This window comes from Triturus cristatus, chromosome 1_2, assembly GCF_964204655.1.
Source record: "Triturus cristatus chromosome 1_2, aTriCri1.1, whole genome shotgun sequence".
Classification (NCBI taxonomy): domain Eukaryota; kingdom Metazoa; phylum Chordata; class Amphibia; order Caudata; family Salamandridae; genus Triturus; species Triturus cristatus.
The window spans coordinates 343204167-343226716 of NC_140580.1; the positions used below are offsets into that span (position 1 = coordinate 343204167).

The window sequence follows — 22550 nt, forward strand, 5'->3', positions numbered from 1 at the left end:
CCCATGTACTTGTTGTAATCAAGTATACAGGTGGGCTTGTGGACTTCGGCCATCTGACCCCAAACCGTGATAGGGTAAGTGTTCTCAGCATGAATTGTAGTGAGCACTTACACGTCATGCCTATCTGAGAACTTGACTGGGAGCAGTTTGTTGGAACGCAACGCAGTGCTCTAGGATTTCTGGAGCTTCTTGCAAACAACCTCCTGCGGGAATCCTTTGTGGCGACAACGAATTGTACCGCAAGCCACTGTGCCAGCTTTGTAGAGCTCACTGAACAGCTCTACCCCTGTATAGACATTGTCCACATAAAGGTTATAACCTTTGTAAAGAAGTGGCTGGACAAGCTCCTATATGATCTTTCCTGTGACCCCTAGCGTGGGAGGGCAACCTACAGTGTTAAGAGTTGTGTCCTTCCCTGTATACACTCTCAAGCTGTACACATAGCCATTCGAGCTCTCACACAGCATGTACAGCTTGATACCATAGCGAGCGCGTTTGCTCGGAATGCACTGCCTAAACAGTAGCCGCTCTTTATACAAGATCAAGGACTCATCAATGGCTATACTCTTTCCAGGAGTATAAACCTCTGGAAACCTGGCAGACAAATGTTCCACGACAGTCCGAATTTTGAACAACCTGTTATGGTCTAGATGGTCCCCGGGCAATGCAGCAGAATTGTCATTAAAATGCAGCATGCACTGCAATAGCAAAAACGATCTCTGCTCATGTATGGTGCGAAGATGTGGGTTAACCAAACCGTGCGACTAGACCAGTAGGAGAGCAAGGTTGGTTTATGCACTGCTCCCATTTTAAGCGTGAGGCCCAAAAATATTTTCAACTCCCCTAAAAAAGTCGGAGTCCAATTGCACGCCCTAAAATGAGGCCCTAGAGTGCCTCCTTTCTCCCTCAGAAATTGTTCGGCACGCAAATTTGTTTGCTGCACAATTTCGTCAAGGAAGTTAACAACCAAAAAGAGATGGACATAGTCAATTGGCAAAAAATTCGCCATATTGACTTTACATCCAGCGTCACCAGTGAAAGGCGGAATTTGGGGCTGAACTGAATTGGGAGGCTGCCAAGAGAGCACTCCGTCTGTGCTTGCGGCTGCATGTGCCTGCACTCTGGGTTGCTCTAACCTGTTACTGGTGTCCTGCTGCACAGACTGTGCTGGCAAAGGGATTGCACGACTGACATTGTCTCCTTCAAAATCGCTGGAAGATGAGTCGTCGGATGGATGAATGAATGAAAATGAATGAAAATGGATTTATACAGCGCGGTTGCTGCCCTGGGGCGTCCAAGCGCTAGAGGAACCAGATGGGGGGTGTAGTGAGGATAACAGAACTGGGAGGAGGGGGGAGGGGCTGAATTGTTACCGAGATTTGAACAGATGTGTTTTTAGTTGTTTACGGAAGGAGGTGAGGTTGGGGTTAGATCTCAGGTGAAGGGGAAGGGAGTTCCAGATTTTTGAGGCGTTGAAGGTGAACATTCTTCCGCCTGCTCTAGTCCTTTTAATTCTGGGGACCGTTGCCATGAAAGCCTGACTAGAGCGTAGGTCTCTGCCTGGATGATATTGGCTGACTAGGCTACGCATGATTTTGGGGCCCGAGTCCCAGAAGGCCTGGTGGGCAATACACATTGCTTTGAAAGAGACTCTTTTTCGTACTGGTAGCCAATGCAGGCTGGTCAGTGCCTCCCTAACTGAGGTTCTGCGGGGAATTTGCAGTAAGGTACGGGCCGCGCAGTTCTGTACCAGCTGCAGTCTGTTCAATGTGTACTCTGGGGCTCCCAGGTAAAGGGCGTTGTTCGAGTCCAGACGTGACTGTATTATGCCCTGTATGGCTGTTTGTTTTGCCTCCATTGGGAGCAGGGGGAGAACCTTCTTCAATGTCCGGAGAAGTCCAAAGCAGGTGGCGGAAAGCTTTGTGGCCTGAGTGTTAAGAGAGAGATTCCTGTCCAGCCATACCCCAGGCTTTTGATGTTATCCTTCGGAACCGGGGGGGGCCTAGACAGGTGGGCCATAATGACTTGAAGAGGGTCGGGTCAGCCGGGCCCAGGAGCATAAGCTCCGTTTTGTCCCCATTGAGCTTTAGCGATGACAGGGTCATCCAGGACTTCACCTCCTCCAGGCATTTGGTTAGACCCCCTGACAGAGGATGTTGGGCTTCCTGCGCTAGGGAGACCACCAGCTGTGTGTCGTCCGCATAGGATATGATCTTAACTCCATACAGACGAACTACCTCAGCCAGTGGCCTCATATAGATATTAAAAAGCGCAGGGCTTAGAGAGGAGCCCTGGGGGACTCCACACTTCAGGGGTATGCTGGAGGAGACTGTTTGTCTGTCAAACACCTGGAACGACTTGTTGCTTAGGAAAGATTTTAGCCAGAGCCAGGCCTTGTCCACGATGCCGACGTTTGACATGCGGTTCAGTAAGGTGTTATGACTGACCGTGTCAAACGCCGCGCTAAGATCAAGGAGGACCACTGCCACTGATCCTCCTTGATCAAGGATTTTCCTGGACTCCTCGACGACCATAAGGAGTGCGGACTCTGTTCCGTGCTTAGGCCTGAACCCTGTCTGGGTAGGGTCCAACAGCTGATTGTTTTCCAGATAGCTAACCAGTTGGAGGTTGATGTACTTCTCCGCAATTTTGCTCACCCAGGGGAGTAGTGAGATCGGACGGTAGTTGGCGAAGTCCGATGGGTCTAGATTTGGCTTTTTTATTAGTGCTCGAGCCATTGCCCGTTTCCAGGCAGGCGGAACAATGGCAGAGTCAATGGATGCATTCACGAGATTCTTGATGATGGGTAGAACCGTCTGAGATGCGAGTAACATTGTCTCTGGAGGGGCCGGGTCGTTTGGAGAGCCGGATTTCACTTTCCGAGCCATAGATAGAACTGCGCCTACTGAAAAATCACTCCCAGATTCGGCTCCATTGTCCTCTCCCTCAGATGCTGTCTCAATATCTGCTGTCTCTGTCTCTGATCCTACCTCAGAGCTGGACTCCAGAACCAGACTTAGGGCCTGGGCAGCATTCACCCAACAATATGCCATCTCTGCAAGTGCCTAAAACTATCCTTTTAAAACACTATCCTACGTAGAAGGCAGGTAGGTTATTGGTTTTAAAGTGTAGGTGGGTGTGTGTGAGAGTGAAGTGTTTAGCAGTCAATATTGATGAAGTCACCTTACCTTTCCTTTGTGAAATCCGTACGCTCTCCAAAAAGACTAATAAGAGAGAAAAAAGACACAGTATTACTTTACCTTGCCACATACCCATGATCGCAGCCTTTTAGCGCTGGTAGAAGCCAGTGTGCCCATCATTTTGGTTCCAAGATGCCTATGGGTGAACATGTGCTTTACAATTGCACACTATGACCTCCTTTGATTCCCTCACTACCATCCTTGCAAACGTGTCCCTCATCTCTCCATAGCCCCTCTCTCACATACATTTAATCTGTTTCAAAGAGTTTCTACTGTGTGGCTTTACTAATCCACTTAGCAATCCACATAATACAGATCTGTCCTTTCCAGCATGCCCTTTATGGTGTCAAAACTGGCACTAGACAAAAATCATATATCTCCATCTAGCAGGAATTTTTTTTTGTTCTCTGCAGCAGTACCACACTTTACTGCCTTTCATGTAACTTCAGAGACTCGTGATGGTTCTTTCACAGTCTCATATTTTCAGCGCTGAGAAATCTCTCCGTAAAAGAATAATATATATATATTCACTGAAAAAAACATAGGTTTCTTTCAAGTTATAGTTAGGAATTGGCATTTAAAAAACCTTTGAAATTCACTGAAAAAACAAAAGGTTTCAGGGGCGTTATAGTTAGGAATTGGCATTTAAAAAACCTTAGAAATTCACTGAAAAAACCATAGGTTTCAGGGGTGTTATAGTTAGCTGGACATTTCCCTCGTACAAAACCCTAGAAATCCCCCTGTTATAGTTAGTTCAGCTAACTATAACTCGCGCCCCCGCAATGCACTGCTGATGACGTCACATATTACATAACTCATGACATGGTCAGTGACATCACTGATGACATCACTGATGACATCTCAAATGACATCACTGATGACATCACTGATGACGTCATCCAGTGACTGTGTGTTTCTGTAAAGTTTAAATATGTTTTATATATTTATAGTGAAAGGCCTATGGAAGAATGAGTGGGTGTATAACAGTGTGAATGGATGATTTTCTAGGTGCGTAACTGACTCTATAAGTGAGTCATTAAATGTATCTTACTGCAGACTAGTGACTAAACTGTGTGAATGTCTGTATGTGTCTGTGTGTTGGTGTATAAATGGCTGCATGGTTTTGTAAATAGCTATAAGAGTGTCTATATGGGTTATTGATTGGTTGTCTGAGTATCTGTATGGGTGCCTGAGTGCTTGTGTGGGTAGGGTATGTGTGACTCTGGGCATAGATGTGTGAGTGGGTGATGCTATGGGTGCATGGATTTAAGAGTGCAACTGTGATGGACTGTATGGTTGGGTGACTGTATGTAGGGGTGTGCTAGTGATTGAATGTATATCTCAGTTGTACATGTGTCAGTAAATACATATGTGAAGCACAGTGTATATGTGTGTAAGAGTATATAACTATCTATATGTGAGAGTGTGTGATTGCGGGAGTGGCTGTATGGATGAGTGTGTGCTTGTATTAGTAATTGTATAAGAGCGTCAGAATTTGTTAGTATTTTTATGAGTAAGTGAACTTGAGTGTGTTTAACTGTATAGGTGAGTAAATTGGACTGTGATTAATTATTTGCATGACTGACTAGGTGTGTCAGTACCTCAATAGATGATTGGCGGTGTGTGAGTGTCTCTATAGGTGTATAAATGCATATGATAGTCCTGTACAGAGTGACTGTAAGTATGAGTGACTGTACAGGTGAGTGAGTGGAGATGTATGTAGACCTAAGAGTCAATGAGTGGGTGTGTAGTTATTGGTATTGGAGTATCTATAGTTTTCAAAATGGCCGTCTGAAATTTTGAGTCGGTGTATCAAAGGTTATATTAGGGTGTGAGAAGATGCACTAATTTATCACATGGATAATGTCATCAGTGATGTCATTGGTGATGTCATTTGAGATGTCATCAGTGATGTCACTGACCATGTCATGAGTGATGTAATATGTGACGTCATCAGCAGTGCATTGCGGGGGCGCGAGTTATAGTTAGCTGAACTAACTATAACAGGGGAATTTCTAGGGTTTTGTACGAAGGAAATGTCCAGCTAACTATAACACCCCTGAAACCTATGGTTTTTTCAGTGAAGTTCTAAGGTTTTTTAAATGCCAATTCCTAACTATAACGCCCCTGAAACCTTTGTTTTTTTCAGTGAATTTCAAAGGTTTTTTAAATGCCAATTCCTAACTATAACGTGCATGAAACCTATGGTTTTTTCAGTGATTTTCAAAGGTTTTTTAAATGCTAATTCCCATCTATAACGTATCTCTAAAGATATCATGAAAAGCATTCTTTTTTAAAAGTAGGGTGCACATTAGTTTTGTGGAAAAGCATCTTTGTGATTGGTTAAGAAAAAGCAGTTTCAACGTGGAGTACATATCATAGGATAAAATTTGCTCAGCTCAACCACACCTGCTACTTGCATTTGGAAGGCACTGTTCGAATTTGAAACAATCGTCAACTTTTAACCTGCACGTGTCGTTAAATGTTCAAGAAAATGATACAAAAAAATTTCGTAAAGTTTTAAAAAATCGATGAACTTTTAACCAGCACGTATTGTAGAATGTTCTAGAAAGTGTGTTGATAGAATACGTTGCACTTCTGACTTCTATGTGTTGTTGAATATTTAAAAAAACGGTTCATATTTAAAATTTAAAAGAAACAATAGAGAAGTTTTGAAACCTAAAAGAATCAAGGAACTATTCTAATTTATTCTTTACATATATTTATTTGTGCAGCAACAAAATTATAGACACAACAGCACTAGGAAAAGGAAGAAGCAGGGAGTGGGGGGACGGGGGGAGATGGACAGAATGGCACACATGCACAATTAAGTACAGCACAAGTATAGACAAACAATGGCCAAAATGAAACACACTAACAAGGAGCACAAGTCACACAACCCGCCAACATCACACCACTGAACGAGCATACAAGTGAAAACCACGCTGTATTCATACAGGATGTGTACAAAGGCCAGTCGTTGGTGTTGTGGGATGTCTGCGACCGTGGTCATCATGGATGAGATACCCAGCATGTGGCACACGGTCGAGTTCACTGTGTGTTATGCTGCCAAACGGCTGCTCCTCCCTCCCACTAGCCCCCACACTTTTGTACGGTGCACTGTTGTATCTCGTGCACTCATACGGCACACCATTGTAATGCCTATTTGTGCATGTCCTGCTACATTCCAACTACAACATTACAGTGCCGTTTGGAGGTGGTGCATGCCACTTTACAACATCGACTGCTGCGGCTCTTGTAACAGGCCACACCAGAACACAGAGACACACTTACCGTACTTCCTGTACACGGACATGTCCAAGACACCCCGTTCTCCTTGCCGGATAGGCACACCCCTGCACTGACCTGTGAACCCCAGACCAGGACACACCAGTTGTGCATGCAGGAAGATGCGTGCGTAGCTACACATCCAGGCTCACTGCCAATGCTGAGGTGACAGCACACTGTGATGTTGCAGGGCTCGTGCCAATCATGCTAAGACAATGACCACAGGGACACACTTACTAAGATGTGGGTTTGGGGGGCATTGGCGGTACTGGAGTTGTTGAGATAAGTCTTCTGGCCCTCATGGGTATCCCTGTATCATGCTCATTGACTCTATGTCACCTGTGGGTGTTCTGGTGTGGCTCTTGGCTGTGTTCCCTTTCATGGTGCAGGTAGTTGTCCTGCTTAACACCAGCAGAAAGCAGGTGTAAAATCCCTGGTGCTAACATGTCTTATCGCCTGAATTTGTTTCGCATTGCAATTGGTGTGAAAGTTGTGATGTGATTTTTTTCGTGTGCACAACAATATACGAACTGAGCAGTGTATCTTGTCAAGATCCAGCACCTGACGCACTATTCCCAATCAATATAAAGACAATGAGATTTCTTAATAGATTTTGTGTGTACACTGTAAGTGCAGCCAATACCTCAGTGCAATTCAATACAGGATTGTAGTATTTAGAATAAATCGGAAAGGTGCACCTCATGTCTTTTTGCACGGGAACGGCTACTCTCCATTTCATTATCAGCACTTTAACAGAAGTAATGTTGAGATAAATCTAACACACTATTCAGAAGTTGGTGCAAACTGCAGAAATCACCAGAATTGCAGCGATAAGTGCCCCAAAATTTAACACCATTGTGGACTCCATCAAATAACAGTAATAAGAACAAGAAAGAGTCACACAGCAGTTAAGAGAACAACCAAAAACGTTAATAATTTTTTTTTCAAACTTTATTTTTTATAATAATAAATATATAAACGATAAACTATTTTCAAACTTTCTTTTTTATTAACATAAATATAAACAATAAACTAATAAACAAAATGTAACAACAATAATAAAAAACAACAACGCGGAACACTCCTGTGGGAACCACGGATGTCGACGACAGACCTGGAAAATCAGAAAGATTGTTAAAAAAAAAACAACATGGTATTCTCAACAATATACCACAAGAAACAAATCACAGATATATAAAATGCATACAGATAACAAAATTGTATAAGTTTAACTTACAAAAACTGTAAATGTTGCCGCTTTAAAATATTTACCGAATCTGAGGAAAATTTTTGCAGAAGGCACCACGCCCACAACCTTTTTCTTCAGTGGTGAGGAAATTTTTTACTTTTTCCAAGGGGCAAGCAAAGACCAATGCCACCTTCGTCACTCGCAAGATTTGCCAAAGAGTTCTGTTACGAGGGGATCCTAACAAAAAATACTCGTGCGGCACAGCAAGTATGATGAAACACCTAAGGACCCTTCATCCAAACAATCTTGCACGAGAAGAGTACAAACAGATGAGAAACACTCCTGTTCTGTATCTGTAAAAAAGAATAAAAAATAAATGTATATTAATAACTTTCAAATTTATACTATTCCATTACTGTACAAACACATTTTATATAAAAACTGACTAAGAAACTATAGCCCTGAACCACAAGTGTGACGATCGTTAAAACACTACATGCATAGTGCATACTACTTTGAAGCAGTTCATGCCCTAAAGCCTACCTCACTAAAAGACTACATGCTAACTGACTAAATGATTACAGTACTATAAGGAGACACATTGGGTGAGTGACACGGTGTTTGCTAGAAGAGTATGAATACTAACTAGGGAATTGAAGGTGTGAAACACAACTGCGTAGGTGATTAGAGGACTGCATCCATACTGCATAGGCATTTAAAGCAGTCCATGTGCTAAGGCCTGGCTCACTGCATGACTACATAGGGTACTGAAAGAATGATTAGAATACAGCAAGGAGAGTGCCTAGGTGAATTTCTAAGTGCTAGGCTTTTCGCACAGGGAATGGATTAGTACTTGGTACTGAATGGGTCACTAGAGGAGTGCAAAGGCAGTGACAAGTGCTGGACTGTATGGATACTGACTAGGAAATTGAAAGTGTGAAAGCCAAGTGTCTAGGTGGTTAGAAGACTGCATGCATAGTGCATAGGGGTTTGAAGCAGTCCATGTGCTAAGGCCTGGCTCAGTGTATGAATACTTAGACACTGACTGAATGATTAGAGTACTGCAAAGATAGTATCTTGGTGAATTTATAAGTAGACCTGGGCGAAATTTCCGTTCCGTTCGCGGAATTTGCGATAATTTGGCATTTTCGTGTTTCGCGGAGAGCGCGGAAATGTCAAAATTTCCGCATTCTGCAGCTTTGCGATAATTTGTTTCTTGCTCGCGCTGTAAAATAATACATTCTCGCGTGCGCGCGATCGCCTTACCTGTATCCCCGCGTTCGCCGACAAGTTTTCCCAATCCGGTTGCGTTCTCCATGAGATGTTTTATTGTTTTAGCCATTTGCGCTGTCTCGCGACAGTTCGCGTCCGCAGTGACGTCATGCGTCGCACGATCACGTCTTTCTTCTCGTGATCATGCACCGCGAGACAACTGAAATCATGATGGCCGCGCCTGCGAGCAACCGCAGGGGTAAGTTAGCGACCCGCAACCATGCAGAAAATATCGCGAACGGGCGGGAAAAAAACTTCCGCATCTTCGCAATATTTCCGCGTGTTTGCCGAGATTTGTGACATTTTCGCGATAATTTGCGGAAGTGAATTTCGCAAATTCCGCCCACCCCTATTTATAAGTGTTTATGTTTTAGCACAGTGAATGGATTAGTACATGGTGCTGAATGGGTCACTAGAGGACTGCAAAGGGAGTGACAGGGTATTTCCTGGAAGTGTATGGATACTGACTAGGGAATTGAAGGTGTGAAAGACAATTGTGTAGGTGGTTAGAGGACTGCATGCATAGTGGATAAGGGTTTGAAGCAGTCCATATACTAAGGCCTGGGTCACTGGATGAGTACTTGGGTACTGACTGAATGATTAGAGTACTGCAAGGAGAGTGCCTGGGTGAATTTATTAGGGTTTGGCGCAGTGAATGGATTAGTACATGATGCTGAATGGGTCACTAGAGGAGTGCAAGGGGAGTGACATGGTGTTTGCTGGAAGTGAACGGATACTGACTGGGGAATTGAAGGTGTGAAAGACAAGTGTGTAGATGGTAAGAGGACTGCATGCATAGTGGATAGGGGTTTGAAGAAGTCCATGTGTTAAGACCTGGCTCAGTGCATGAATACTTAGGCAGTGACTGAATCATTAGAGTACTGGAAAGAGAGTGTCTTGGTGAATTTATAAGTGTTTGGCTTTTAGCACAGTGAATGGATTAGTACATGCTGTTGCATGGGTCTCTAGAGAACTGCAAAGGGAGTGACAGGATGTTTCCTGGAAGTGTATGGATACTGACTAGGGAATTGAAGGTGTAAAAGACAAGTGTATAGTATGTTAGAACACTACATGCATACTGCATAGACATTTGAAGGAATCTATTTGGTACTTAGAAACTGACTAAATAATCAGACTACTTCTAGGACAGTGCTTAGGTAAAACTTTTAAATTTTCAGTTCTGCCACAGTGAACAGAATAGTACATGGTACTGCACCTTAGTGTCAAACCCTGACTCATTTTATCAATGCATAAGCAAAGACTAGCTTCTAATGCTACTAAAACTTCACAACATGACAAGTTAAAACACTTATCTGTCAGCAAATACACGATGTTACCAAATGCTTCTCTCACAGTGGTTCCCAAATGCACACAGACTCACTGTGCGATTCTAGACAAAGAACACTATCCCTTGCACTATACCAAAACACATTTCTTCATCTAGAAGTAGTACTACATTTTAGTATAGAAACATACCATAACTCATTTCACAAATTCATAAACAATGACTGGTTTCTAATTCTACCAAAATATAAAAACAGCACAGTTATCTGTCTACAAACACATGAAAAACACAAATGCTTATCACACAATGGTTTCTCGATGCACACACATTGTAGAGAAAAAAAGTACTCCCTACACTTTAGCAGGAAAAATACATTAGTCTGATTAAAATCAAAATAGTCTACGTACATCCCCTCACAATTAAATAACTAATCTTTCAAGTTCTTTTGTAGATTAAGAAGTATATCAATCACTCACCATATTTTCTTTTACAGAATCTTTGCACTGTGCACCTCTCAGCAAAAGCAAAGAATGGAAAAGTTTCCCTTTCATTTTCCACACATATACATGTAAACATCAAATCACAATCCTTCGCACATAAACACAAAAGCAAACACACATTTCTATTGGTTAAACATTTCAACTGTTTCCTACTGAAATACATTTCAACCCTTCCCCCAATATGCCTTCTGCCTGTTACCATAGAAACAGGTCATGGAACACTGCACTGAGCTCACAGGTCACAAGTTCAGCACACAATGTTTCTACACAAGACAGGAAGTGTGCTTGACTTTTCAACATATCAGCTTATCATATATAATGTTCCTTATAATCAGTTTTTGTTAACCAATAACAATCATACCTTTAACAAAAAGAAATATACACCCTACCTTTCAGTGTAGAAAGTTGTCATACAACCAATGATTTCTTGTCGTTTTTCAAAAAACGTTGCTGTGGATCCGCGCACCCACCGCGAGAGAATCCATGCATCCAACGCGATAGGATGCGCGCACCGGGCGCGCATTTCCCCTTTTTTTTTTTTAAAGGGGGCCCCAGGGGGTCCTTCTGGGACCCCCTAAGCACCTCTAGAGGGTCAGAGTATTTCCACTCTGCCCCCTTTATATGTTTTACACACTTATTCCCCGTGCTTCTTCAGCCTCGCTTCTACCGAGGCAGAAAATGGCCGCCACCAGTTCCTGGTTTCGAATGTAGAGAGACACTCGACAGGCAATTAGCATTCAGCGCGCGATCGGGAGGGTGCGCGCTCGGTTCGGGGAGGGTGCGCTTACGGTGCGGGTAGGGTCTGCGGATCCTCCCCGGCCATAGATATCACTAACTTTTTTACCCTAATTTTCTCAGGAACTACTGAACAGATTCACAGCATATATGCAAAAATCACGAGTCCGAACTGAGGACTACCTCTTTGCCAAGTTTGGTGTCATTCCGTTCAGCGGTTCGGGCTGTAGCTGCGACAACAGATCCTATGGGAAATTGCATGGGGAAAACGCGTTTTGGGACCCCCTTTTTTTCTCGGCCCCCGCTTGACAGATCACCACAAAACTTTCAGGGTAGGAGCGGAGCAGAGCTGGCGAAAAGTTTGGAAACTTTTGCGAGGATTCGTCAACCGGCGCCAGACTTATTGGGAATAGAATGTTGCGGATTTCCTATGGAAAATAGGTCCTAACTATAACTACCTACTGGCGACCGCCAGTTGGTAATATATATATATATATATATATATATATATTATCTACTGGCGGTCGCGAGTAGATAGTTATAGTTAGGATCGTGTTTCCATAGGAAATCCGCAACATTCTATTTGTAATAACTTTGGCGCCGATTGACGAATCCTCGCGAAATTTTCAAAATAGGTGGGGCGCTCCGCTCCGCTCCTTCCCGAAAGTCTCGGGGGGATTCGTCAAGCGGGGGCTGAGAAAAAGGGGGGTCCCAAAACGCGTTTTCCCCATGCATTTTTCCATAGGACCTTTAGTCCAAGCTACAGCCCGAACGGCTGAACAGAATTACTTGAAATTTGGCAGAGAGGTAGTCCTCAGGTCAGGGATGTGCCTTTTGCAGGACTGGTGTAAATCTGTTCAGTATTTCCTGAGAAAATAGCATTTAAATCAATATATATATCTATAGGCGCGCTCCGTGCGCGTACGGTAAAACGTACCATACGCGCACGCTGCCGTGCGCGAGCGCGATTCTGATTGGTTGTTAGATCTTAGTAAACATTCGAATCGGTCGAAACCAGGAAGTGTCGGCCGCCATTTTGTCTCTCGCAGTCTGAGGGGGTGAAAAACAAAGGTGGAGAACATGAAAAGGGGGCAGGGTGGACAGTTCCTGACCCCTTAGCCTTTGTCAGGGGGTCCCAGAAGGACCCCCAAGGGCCAAAATTTCTTTCCGAAAAATCGCGGAGTGCGCGTAGCGTGCGCGTACGGTAGAAACGGAAAAATTCCGCGAACTGCGCAACGTGGGCGCGCGCATGGTGCGCGAAGCACACCGTGCGCGTACAGTACGCGCACGGTGAAAAACCTTAAAAAAATAAATAAATAAATACATAACTTAGCATTTAAAAAACTGTACAAATTCACTGAACAAACCATAGGTTTCACACACGTTATAGTTAGGAATTAGCATTTAAAAAACCTTGCAAATTCACTTAAAAAACCATAGGTTTCACAAATGTTATAGTTAGCTGGACATTTCACTCGTGAAAAACCATTGAAATTCCCCCGTTATAGTTAGTGCAGGCAACTATAGCTCACGCGACCGCAATCCTCTGCTGATGACGTCAGATATTACATCACTGATGACATATGTGTCTTTCTGAAAAAAAAATATTTGTAATATATGTGTAGCTAAAGATTAATGGAAGAAGACATGGGTAAATAGGTGTCTAAATACAGTGATGTAATATCTGACGTCATCAGCAGAGGATTGCGGTCCCGAGTGAAAGACAAAACAAAATTATATAGTCACACTTCACAGTTTTCCCAGTTCATACCGTCTCAATAGCGGGCAAAGCCCTTTTTTTTAATTCTATGCGCTGCTACCAAAAAACTAGCCACAGAAAATATAGTGCGTATACTGCCAAGAGACTGCAAATAAACTAGGGCTGGCCTAACTTGGACAAAATGGACACTTTCAAATAAAGGTTACAAATAGATTTATTTAAAAGAAAACTCAAGTATGTTTATGCGGGCACTTTACACATAAAACAAACATGGACGGGAATGTTTAGGGTATTTTGGGAGTTGTAGTCTCATTGTGGTTAAGAGACCAATGAATTACAAATTGGGTTGTCCTTTTGTAATGTTTATGTATAGCTTTGGAGGTGCACATGTGTAATGAATTACCTTCCGACGTTGAACATGGGCGGGAATATATAAGAAGAGGCTTTTAGTAGAAAATAATCTCACTCGCATCAGAAGCGTTTTTACACGCTGTGAAGGAACGAAGGAATGTTTCATTTTAAGTAACATGGGGACCCACTAGCTCATGGTAAGCACACATTAATACATGTTTGTATGTAGTCTAGTGATAAAAAGTGTAGAGGCGATGGGATACAATGTGTTGAAGTTAAATGGAAAACTAAGGAAGAAATGTTTCTAAACACGGGGTAAACTACTGCATACATTACTTGTGATTCTGGTTCTTAGCCGTATAATCGAAGATGTTTGTTTCTTTAAATGCAAAGAAGTGTTTAAACACTGATAAGGATGTCAGCTAAATATTTGTTTCTGTATTTGTAGATGCCCCTGAAGAAGGGAATTTATTTCCCGAAATGCATTGGGTTGTTTTAATAAACATCATGGCATGTGGAACCCAACTTGGACTCCTGAGCTTTTGTGAATATTTTAACGTTTACCGAAAATTGAGTAAAATGAATTGACTACTAAACAAAAGTTAAGGATTAAAATGGTTTAAATTATGAAGAATAAAGTAAGAGAAAAGCTGAAAACAAATTGATTCATTTGATTCAAATGTAAATATGTGGCAGTGCAGCCTGGCGGAATCGTAAAAGGGGTTCCTCGTGGAAAAGTTCAATTTGGCACAGCGCACGGAGACGAAGCGCTAAGCAGGCTATTGCACGCCGTAGAAACCTAAGAAAGGATTAAATTAAGGATGACCAGGAGTGCATCTCTTTTCTTGAACTCATCAACTAACTTGGACAAACCCAGCTTCTTTTAAAATAGGTAACAGGTGTTTGTTCCTGGCGACCCTATATAAACTGCAAAACATCATAAAGTGCATTGTATCCTGAGTGGAAAAATCGTCACATTTACATGGCGGGCCCCTTTCCGGTTTGCTCCAAGACTGATAGCAGCCTAGGATATATGGGATTAAATTAAATCTGAATTTAATTAATAAATGTTGTGGAAGGGCTTTTTTACGAGAGTAAGATAGGGCTCTAAAGACGGGGAAGATAACAACATATAGTGTGATCTGACCGTTGTTTTTGTCAGTTCGTGTTCCTCGCGAGCCAGTCTCGCCTTTCCCATAAAGTGTGTTTTAATCCAGTTAATATCCTCTTTCCTGATAGAAGACGGCAAATTAAATAGATTGGGGCGTCCTAACTGGGCAAAAGTGTGTCTCACGTACTCCAACCACGGAATTTTATTCATGTGATCGAGAGACATAACATCCTGCAGGATAACATGGTTAAGGGATAATTCGTTGTTTAGCCATGTCTTCAGCCAACATGTTAAGGGTGCCAATCTAAGCTTATGTGTTACATAGTCTAAACCCACTTCCTCGTGGATCGAGAAGGTAGGGGTGGACTGAGGAACAGAAAGAAGATGTCTTAAAAACGTATTTTCCACTCGTTGTAAGGTTTCCTGGGTAACATACCCCCATAATGACGAACCATATATAGCTATGGAGATGCACTTAGCGTTATATATTTTTAAAAGGGCCTCCATGGGCCTTGCCCCCAACCTACTTGCAAACCCCAAAAGGGCCAATGTAGCTCTCGCCATTGAAAGATTCTTTATCTTAATCTGGGGTCCCCAGGTACCCCTCTCATCGAATGTTACCCCCAGGTAGGGAAAAGATGCAACCCTGGACACTGCCTCGCCCTTGCAAAAAAAGGAATTATTTTTACCCTTCTTACTGTGGCGAGTCGCCACCATGATATGGGACTTATTGGCATTAATTTTCAGGTCTAGCTGATCCATGAATGCCCCAAATGAATCCAACAAGCGCTGGAGGGCCACCCCGGTACGTGCAAACAGGACTGCATCGTCTGCGTATAGGAGAGCAGGTATTCTTATCTCTCCTACACGCGGCACGTCCCCCTCCGCGGCCTCGAGATGTTTACCATGGCCATTTATATAGATGGTAAAAAGGAGGGGGGCCAAGATGCAGCCTTGCCGCACTCCTCTCTCTGATTTGAAATGACTGGTGCATCTTCCCTCTTTTGTAACCCTTACTTTTGCAAAAAGTTCCTGGTGGAGTGATGCCATGAAGTTCACAAGTGACTTATCAAACCCTAGATCTAATAGGGCAACCCACAGTTTTGACCTATTCACTAAGTCGAATGCCGAGGAGAGGTCCATGAACGCCAAGAACAATGACCCCTCCTTGGCAACTGTGTATTTAGATATTAACATGTGGAGGTTTAAGCACTGGTCCAAAGTGCCCCTCTTTTCCCTGAAGCCATATTGTACATTTGACAGACCTCCCCTCCTCTCAATATTTCCTCTAAGTTGATAGAGTAAGACTCTGCCTAAGATCTTAATAGCAGAGTCTAGGAGGGAGATGGGCCTATAGCACCCCGGGTCATCGCGCTGGCCCGTCTTAAAAATTGGCACGATGACTGATGTAGCCCAACTACTAGGAAAGATGTTACTGTTAGCAACTGTGAAAACATGGCTCAAAACCTCAGCCCAGAGTTTGGGGGAGTGCATGTAAAAGTCACCCGGGACCCCGTCCGGCCCAGGGGCTTTATTTTTGGATGTCTCCAAAATTGCCCTTTCCACCTCAGCTGGAGTAAAAACTAACGGAGCACACTCTAAGGGCTCCCACCCATTGTTGAGGGTGCCCATGTCACTAGCACCATAGACTTTTCTAAAGTGGTTAAGCCACTTTTCATCCGGGATAACACAATCCATTACTTTATTATTCACGTCTGAAAAAAAGGATTGGTTCACAGTGGCCCAAAACTGAGAGCTGTCGCGCAAAACGTCGCTTGACATTAGTTTCTCCCACGCCGCCTGCTTTATGGCTTGCTTTCTCCCCATAATGGTGGCCTTATATACCTTTCTTGCTTTAGCGATCTCGGTCCTAACTCTCTGGTTTCTTTTCAGAGCCGTCAATTAATGCCTTATGGGCTTTGGAACACTTTACATCGAACCACCTATGCTGTTTTTCCACCCCCCGGGTGCATTTAATAGTTAGAGCATCGGAAACTTGCGCATAGATACCTTCAAACGCCCCCATGACTTCATGTGCTGGGGCACCCTCCTCCTGACAGATCGCCATAAGTCCCTCTATTTTAGGAAGTAATTCCTGCATAAAATTCCCGGGGCACCACATTCACCCATTTAAGCCTTCTCCCTTGGTCTATAGGGCATAAGGCTGGTCCCGGAATACTAAGGTGAGACTTGACGCCCAGCCGTTCACCCCACATGACCACAAGCAAAACAGGATTGTGGTCACTGTGGATTGATACTATTGCCCCATAAGACACAACTCTAGATAGAAAGCCTGGGCTCAAAAAAATATAGTCGAGTATGGAACCAGGGGTTGATCCTTTATAAGTGACGGTTCTTGCGCCTTTCTCCGAAATATCGGCTTCATACAAATTATGATTAGTGAGCAACTCCTCAAGGGCTTCTCCCCCCTTGGAGTGCTCGAAGTGGGCTGTCTGTAAGGCTATCATATCCTCCTGATCTCCTACCACACACAGATCGCTACTTGGGTGAACATTAAAATCGCCTAATAAAACCAGCTCACAGTTCGTGTAGTTGTTATGACTAAACGTAGAGAGGAAATTATCCAGGCAATCTAGGTGACCTGTTTCCGTGTCTCTATCCCAAGAATTGTAAAAATTAATTATGAAAACGTTGCAATTCGGTGAGACGGCCCATTCTACAATTAAAAGGTTTAATGAACCACTTTGAACCTGCCTAAATGTACCTTTCAGATTCAGAGAAAAGAGGGACATAAGGCCGCCCTTAGCCCTACCAGACTTACTAGGGACAGCTGGGATAGCAAAGGTAATAAAGCCATCTAGCCAGAAATTAGGAGAAGTATCCCAAGTTTCCTGGCATGCTATGATGTCATGGGCACTGATGAAATCGGTCCAGTCTACATCTCCCCTCTTAGCTCTTGCCCCTGCAATATTCCAGCTAATCAATTTACATACTTCAGGCTCGCCAAGAGTAGGGATTCTAGGGCTAATGACTTGTGCTGGGGCTGGCTGTCAGTCGATTTCCTCAATATCGGAAAGTGGAGAAAATCTGTTGGTCAAAACCAATCCCTCACCTTCCTGAACTCTATGCATAGGGTGTCTGGTCAAAACTGCCCGGGTACCAGGATCCCTCACAGGGGTATATTGTGTCAATGACGCTGGGCCTACACTGCCCGCTATATAGTTCATACACCCTCTAGCTTGCCCTGAGCAATTGTCCCGAGAACCGGGGGCTGGCAGTGGGGGAGGGTAGAAATATCCCAGGGGAATAGGTCTCAAACAGTCAGTCCCTGAGATATCCGACCCATCCCAAAATAATCTATCAGCCAGGTCTGGGCAATCAAAGTTGACAATAACACAATCGCCCTGCACTTTCTTTGTTCTTTTCCCAATCCACCCTACCCTACTAGCAAATATCACATTGTTGGCGATTTCTGACCCACCGCTGCTTGCCTCCGCGCACCATGACCTTGCCTTAGTAATTAAAGCAGGGGCCAATGCACCCGTTCCTTCTGCCAGAGGGGGTACGCCGATGAAGATTGCAACTAAAGGGGCTGCCTCCGGGGGCAGATCGATGTTTAAATTGCAACCCTTTAGCCCCCTATCTGCTACAGTCCTTCTTAGATTACTACCTCTCATTTGAGGTCTTAGCTTGGTCCCTCCTGGCGCTGGGCTTGGGTCAGTGCTGTTATTTATTGGATTTCGCGCCCCCTCCATATCTGGAACCCTCCCACAACTAGGTAAACTAGGATCAGATGTTTCTGTAGTATTACTAGACCTTGGGTCCCGTAACGCACTTCCGCCTACCAATTGGGGGGAAATTGTGGAGAAATCTTTAGCCAGTTTATCAATTACAGAACATTTTGTCAATAGACCAGCAAGACAAGTGTTCAAGGTCTCAACAATGTCCTTGGCGATACCCAACAATAAAGGCTCAATACGAGCTGTAAACAATGTCTCTAACTGGTCTCCGAGAGTAGCTTCCCGCACTCGGGCTGTTGTTGGGTTGCCCTCAGCTTTCCTTCTCCTTTTCGGGGCTTTGTTAGGGTCATGAGACCGTGGCTGTGTGTTCTCATGCAAGGCCAGGACCTGGGTATCATCAGGTGGGAGGGGTGCAGTGGTTTGGGTGAGTGTCACGGTTGGGTTGGGCTGTAAAATAAGCCCCTCCGGCTCAGAAGGGGTACGTGGGGCAGCATCGATGGTATGTGCAGGCAATAACAATGGGGTAGGGGGTAATCCCAACTCCAATTCGGCGTTTGCAATTTTCTTAGTAAGCGCACCCACCACTGAAGAGAGGTAAGAGATGATGGACTCAGACTGTCTTGGCACCTTAGCCTTCTTACCTCCCTGGTCATTGGTTACAGTATGTTTTTGCTTACCCATTATGTGCTCTCAGGGGGCTGGCCCAGCCCTGCCTCCTCCTGCCCACGACTGCCACAGACTGCCCGCCCTTTGCCCGGGCTTCGCCCAGCGCCGCGACGCGGAGGAATCAGCTGACGTTTAAGCGCCTCCGGGCGCGCTCAGGCAGTAAGTGGGCGGTGCTGGTCGCCGCTGTGCAGGCTGGGAGCTGTAGTCTCCCCCCACAGCGGCCGTGCGATGTCACGAGCAATGGCGGCGGGGGAGAACACGCAGCGTCAGGGCCCCAGCAGTGAAGATGTCCGCAGCTAAGGGTGCGGGTCAATCCAGCCCCAAACAGTAAATGAGTGAAGCCCCCGCTCCACCGAGGAAGCAGCTGATGTTTAAGCGCCTCCGGGCACGCTCAGGCAGTAAGTGGGCGGTGCTGGTCGCCGCTGTGCAGGCTGGGAGCTGTAGTGTCCCCCCACAGCGGCCGTGCGATGTCACGAGCAACGGCGGCGGGGGAGAACACGCAGTGTCAGGGCTCCAGCAGTGAAGATGTCCGCAGCTAAGGGTGCAGGTCAATCCAGCCCCAAACAGTAAATGAGTGAAGCCCCCGCTCCACCGAGGAAGCAGCTGATGTTTAAGCACCTCCGGGCGCGCTCAGGCAGTAAGTGGGCGGTGCTGGTCGCCGCTGTGCAGGCTGGGAGCTGTAGTCTCCCTCCACAGCGGCCGTGCGATGTCACGAGCAACGGCGGCGGGGGAGAACACGCAGCGTCAGGGCCCCAGCAGTGAAGATGTCCGCAGCTAAGGGTGCGGGTCAATCCAGCCCCAAACAGTAAATGAGTGTCAACATTCAAAACCAGGAACTGTTGGCAGCCATTTTGTGCCTCGGTAGAAGCGAGGCTGAAGAAGTCTGTGGAATAAGTGTGCAAAACGTATAAAGGGGGCAGGGTAGAAATACCCTGACCCTCTAGACCTGCTTAGGGGGTCCCAGAAGGACTCCCAGGGCCCCCCCAATTTTTTTACCGCAAATTGCGTGCAGGGTGCACGGATCCTGCCATAAAAAAAAAAAAAAATAAAACTGAGCTTTTTTTATAATTAGCCCCCGGGGGGGTCCAAATCCAAGGGGCAAAATTATTACATTTAAAGGGGGCTCAGAGGGGCCCCCCAGCCCCGGGGAACACCACCCCCCCGGGGCTACAAAAGGAATTGGGAGGGGCTTGAAAGCCCCTCCCAGTATAAGTATAGCTTTATGTATTGAGGGAGGGGGGCTGTGTGGCCCCCCTCCTGGAGCCCTTGAGGGCCCTGAAGACCGCCAACCCCCAGGGCCTGCTCCTGCAGTGTCCTGGGGTGCCCACCCCAGGACACTGTTGTTTGCTATGAGAGGGCGGGATTCTCCCGCCCTCCCATAGCAGACTTGGTTTGGATTTTGAAAGAGAGAGCAGGGAAACCTGCTCTCTCTTTCAAAATACAAACCATATTGCTTTTTCACACAGGGAGCTGCATGTCAGCAGCTCCCCATGTGGTAAAGCAATGCCAGCTCCCGAAGGACGCGGGTTGTCGAGTGGGACCGTGGGGATGTTGGGGCTCCCCCCACGGTCCCCAATGTTTTTTATAAGCCCCGGGGGATGGGGTCCCCGGGGATAATAAAAATTAGTGATAGCTGCTATTTTTTTTTTACACCAAAATTAGGAGTCGCGCATCCAACACGGCTCTCAGCGTGGCCCCCTGGTGTGCACGCATTGGATGCACGGCTACTAACCTGTAGGGTGCGTGACTCGAATGTGTTTGATGCACGACTTCTATGCGTCGGATGCACGATTCTAACACGTTGGGTGCGTGACTCCAAGCAAAAAAAATATAATATAAGTATATTTAAATGAATATAAAATAATTTAAAAAATTTTTAAAAATATATATATTTTTTAAAAATATGTGTAGTGTAATTTAAAAAAATATATAAAAATAAGTAGATAAAAAATGTAGTTAAAGAAGATAAAAAATTAGAACAAGAAATACATTTTAAAAATATCATTTAAAAAACCTTTGCAATTCACTGAAAAAACCATAAGTTTCAGACATGTTATACTTAAGAATTAGCATTTAAAAAACCTTTGAAATTCACTGAAAAAACCATAGGTTTCAGACATGTTATAGTTAGGAATTAGCATTTAAAAAACCTTAGAAATTCACTGAAAAAAACCATAGGTTTTAGGGTTGTTATAGTTAGCTGGACATTTCACTCGTACAAAACCATTGAAATTCCTCCGTTAAAGTTAGTTCAGTTAACTATAACTCGCGCGGCCGCAATCCACTGCTGATTTCAAAAACTCTAATTCCTAACTATAACATGTCTGAAACCTATGGTTTTTTCAGTGAATATATATACATATATCATTGTTGCGGGGATTCTGCTCATACACAGAACTATGCCCAGGAAACCAGGACCTCAGTGAATTGTGGTGTACCAAAAACCTCACCTCAGTACCCAGAACCCCTATCCGACTAGCCTCAGTGTCTCATTCGTTCTCTGTATCATCTCAAAGCTACCAATGATTAGACAACCCAGAACAAGCGACTTGGAATACTCTCAGGAATGGTGGAAATCAGAAACACCTGTTCGTTATTGTTCTCATATCAGTCCACAACGTGAGTAATCAGAGACACCGAAAAGTTTAAAATGTTTAATTTTAACTACATGCTCTAAGGTGCAGTACTTTGGCTAACATAAGCAGACAAATGATTAGAAATAAAACCATCAGCATTGTTACAATACCATAAAAAACGAAGGGAGAAATCATATTACAATGATAGTGGAAACAGGTCCAATAATACCTTGAATACCACCTTCCCCTGGCTAATAAGCTAGTTTTATATAATACTACAAAGTCTCTACGTTTGAATGGGGAACCCCATACCTCAAAGATCAGCTTAGGTGAATCACATCACAGGATCAGCTCTGTTCTCTGTGTCTGGAAAGGTTTTCTCCATGTGTCTGAATCATGCACGCAAATGCAATATTAAAGGCACCTGAGTTTCAGATATCTGCAGCTGTGTGCTTGTTGTGTCTAGAGAGTGGGCCGATCAACCTGAATTCAACAGCATGCATTGTTATTTGACCTTGGCGATTTCTGCACACAGTGTCAGACTAAGGTCGCGGTGCACGTCTAGGGATGTGAAAAACAGACCATTCTCATGTGAAGAAAAAGCAAGCAAGCAGTTTGATTTATAATAACACCTACCTGTAGTGTCGTGTGCAAAAGCAGCAAAGTGCCAAGATGGCGTTTAACTTCTAAAACGCTTATGCTAACATAGCAATGTGTGCAGACAAAACCCTGTCTCGACTACATCATCTACAGAGAGAAAGAAACTCTCTCTCTCTCTCTCTCTCTCTCTCTCTATATATATATATATATATATATATATATATATATATATATATATATATATTACCTACTGGCGGTCGCCAGTAGGTAGTTATAGTTAGGACCACGTTTCCATAGGAAAACCTCAACATTCTATTTTGAATAACTTTGGCGCCGGTCAACGAATCCTCGCGAAT

General features: G+C 44.4%; 1 protein-coding gene across 1 annotated transcript in view; it reads left to right on the forward strand.

Moving 5' to 3' along the window:
- Positions 1–22550, forward strand: part of LOC146867294 (basic phospholipase A2-like) — a 199592-nt gene that overhangs the window by 99535 nt on the left and 77507 nt on the right. The window lies entirely within an intron of this gene.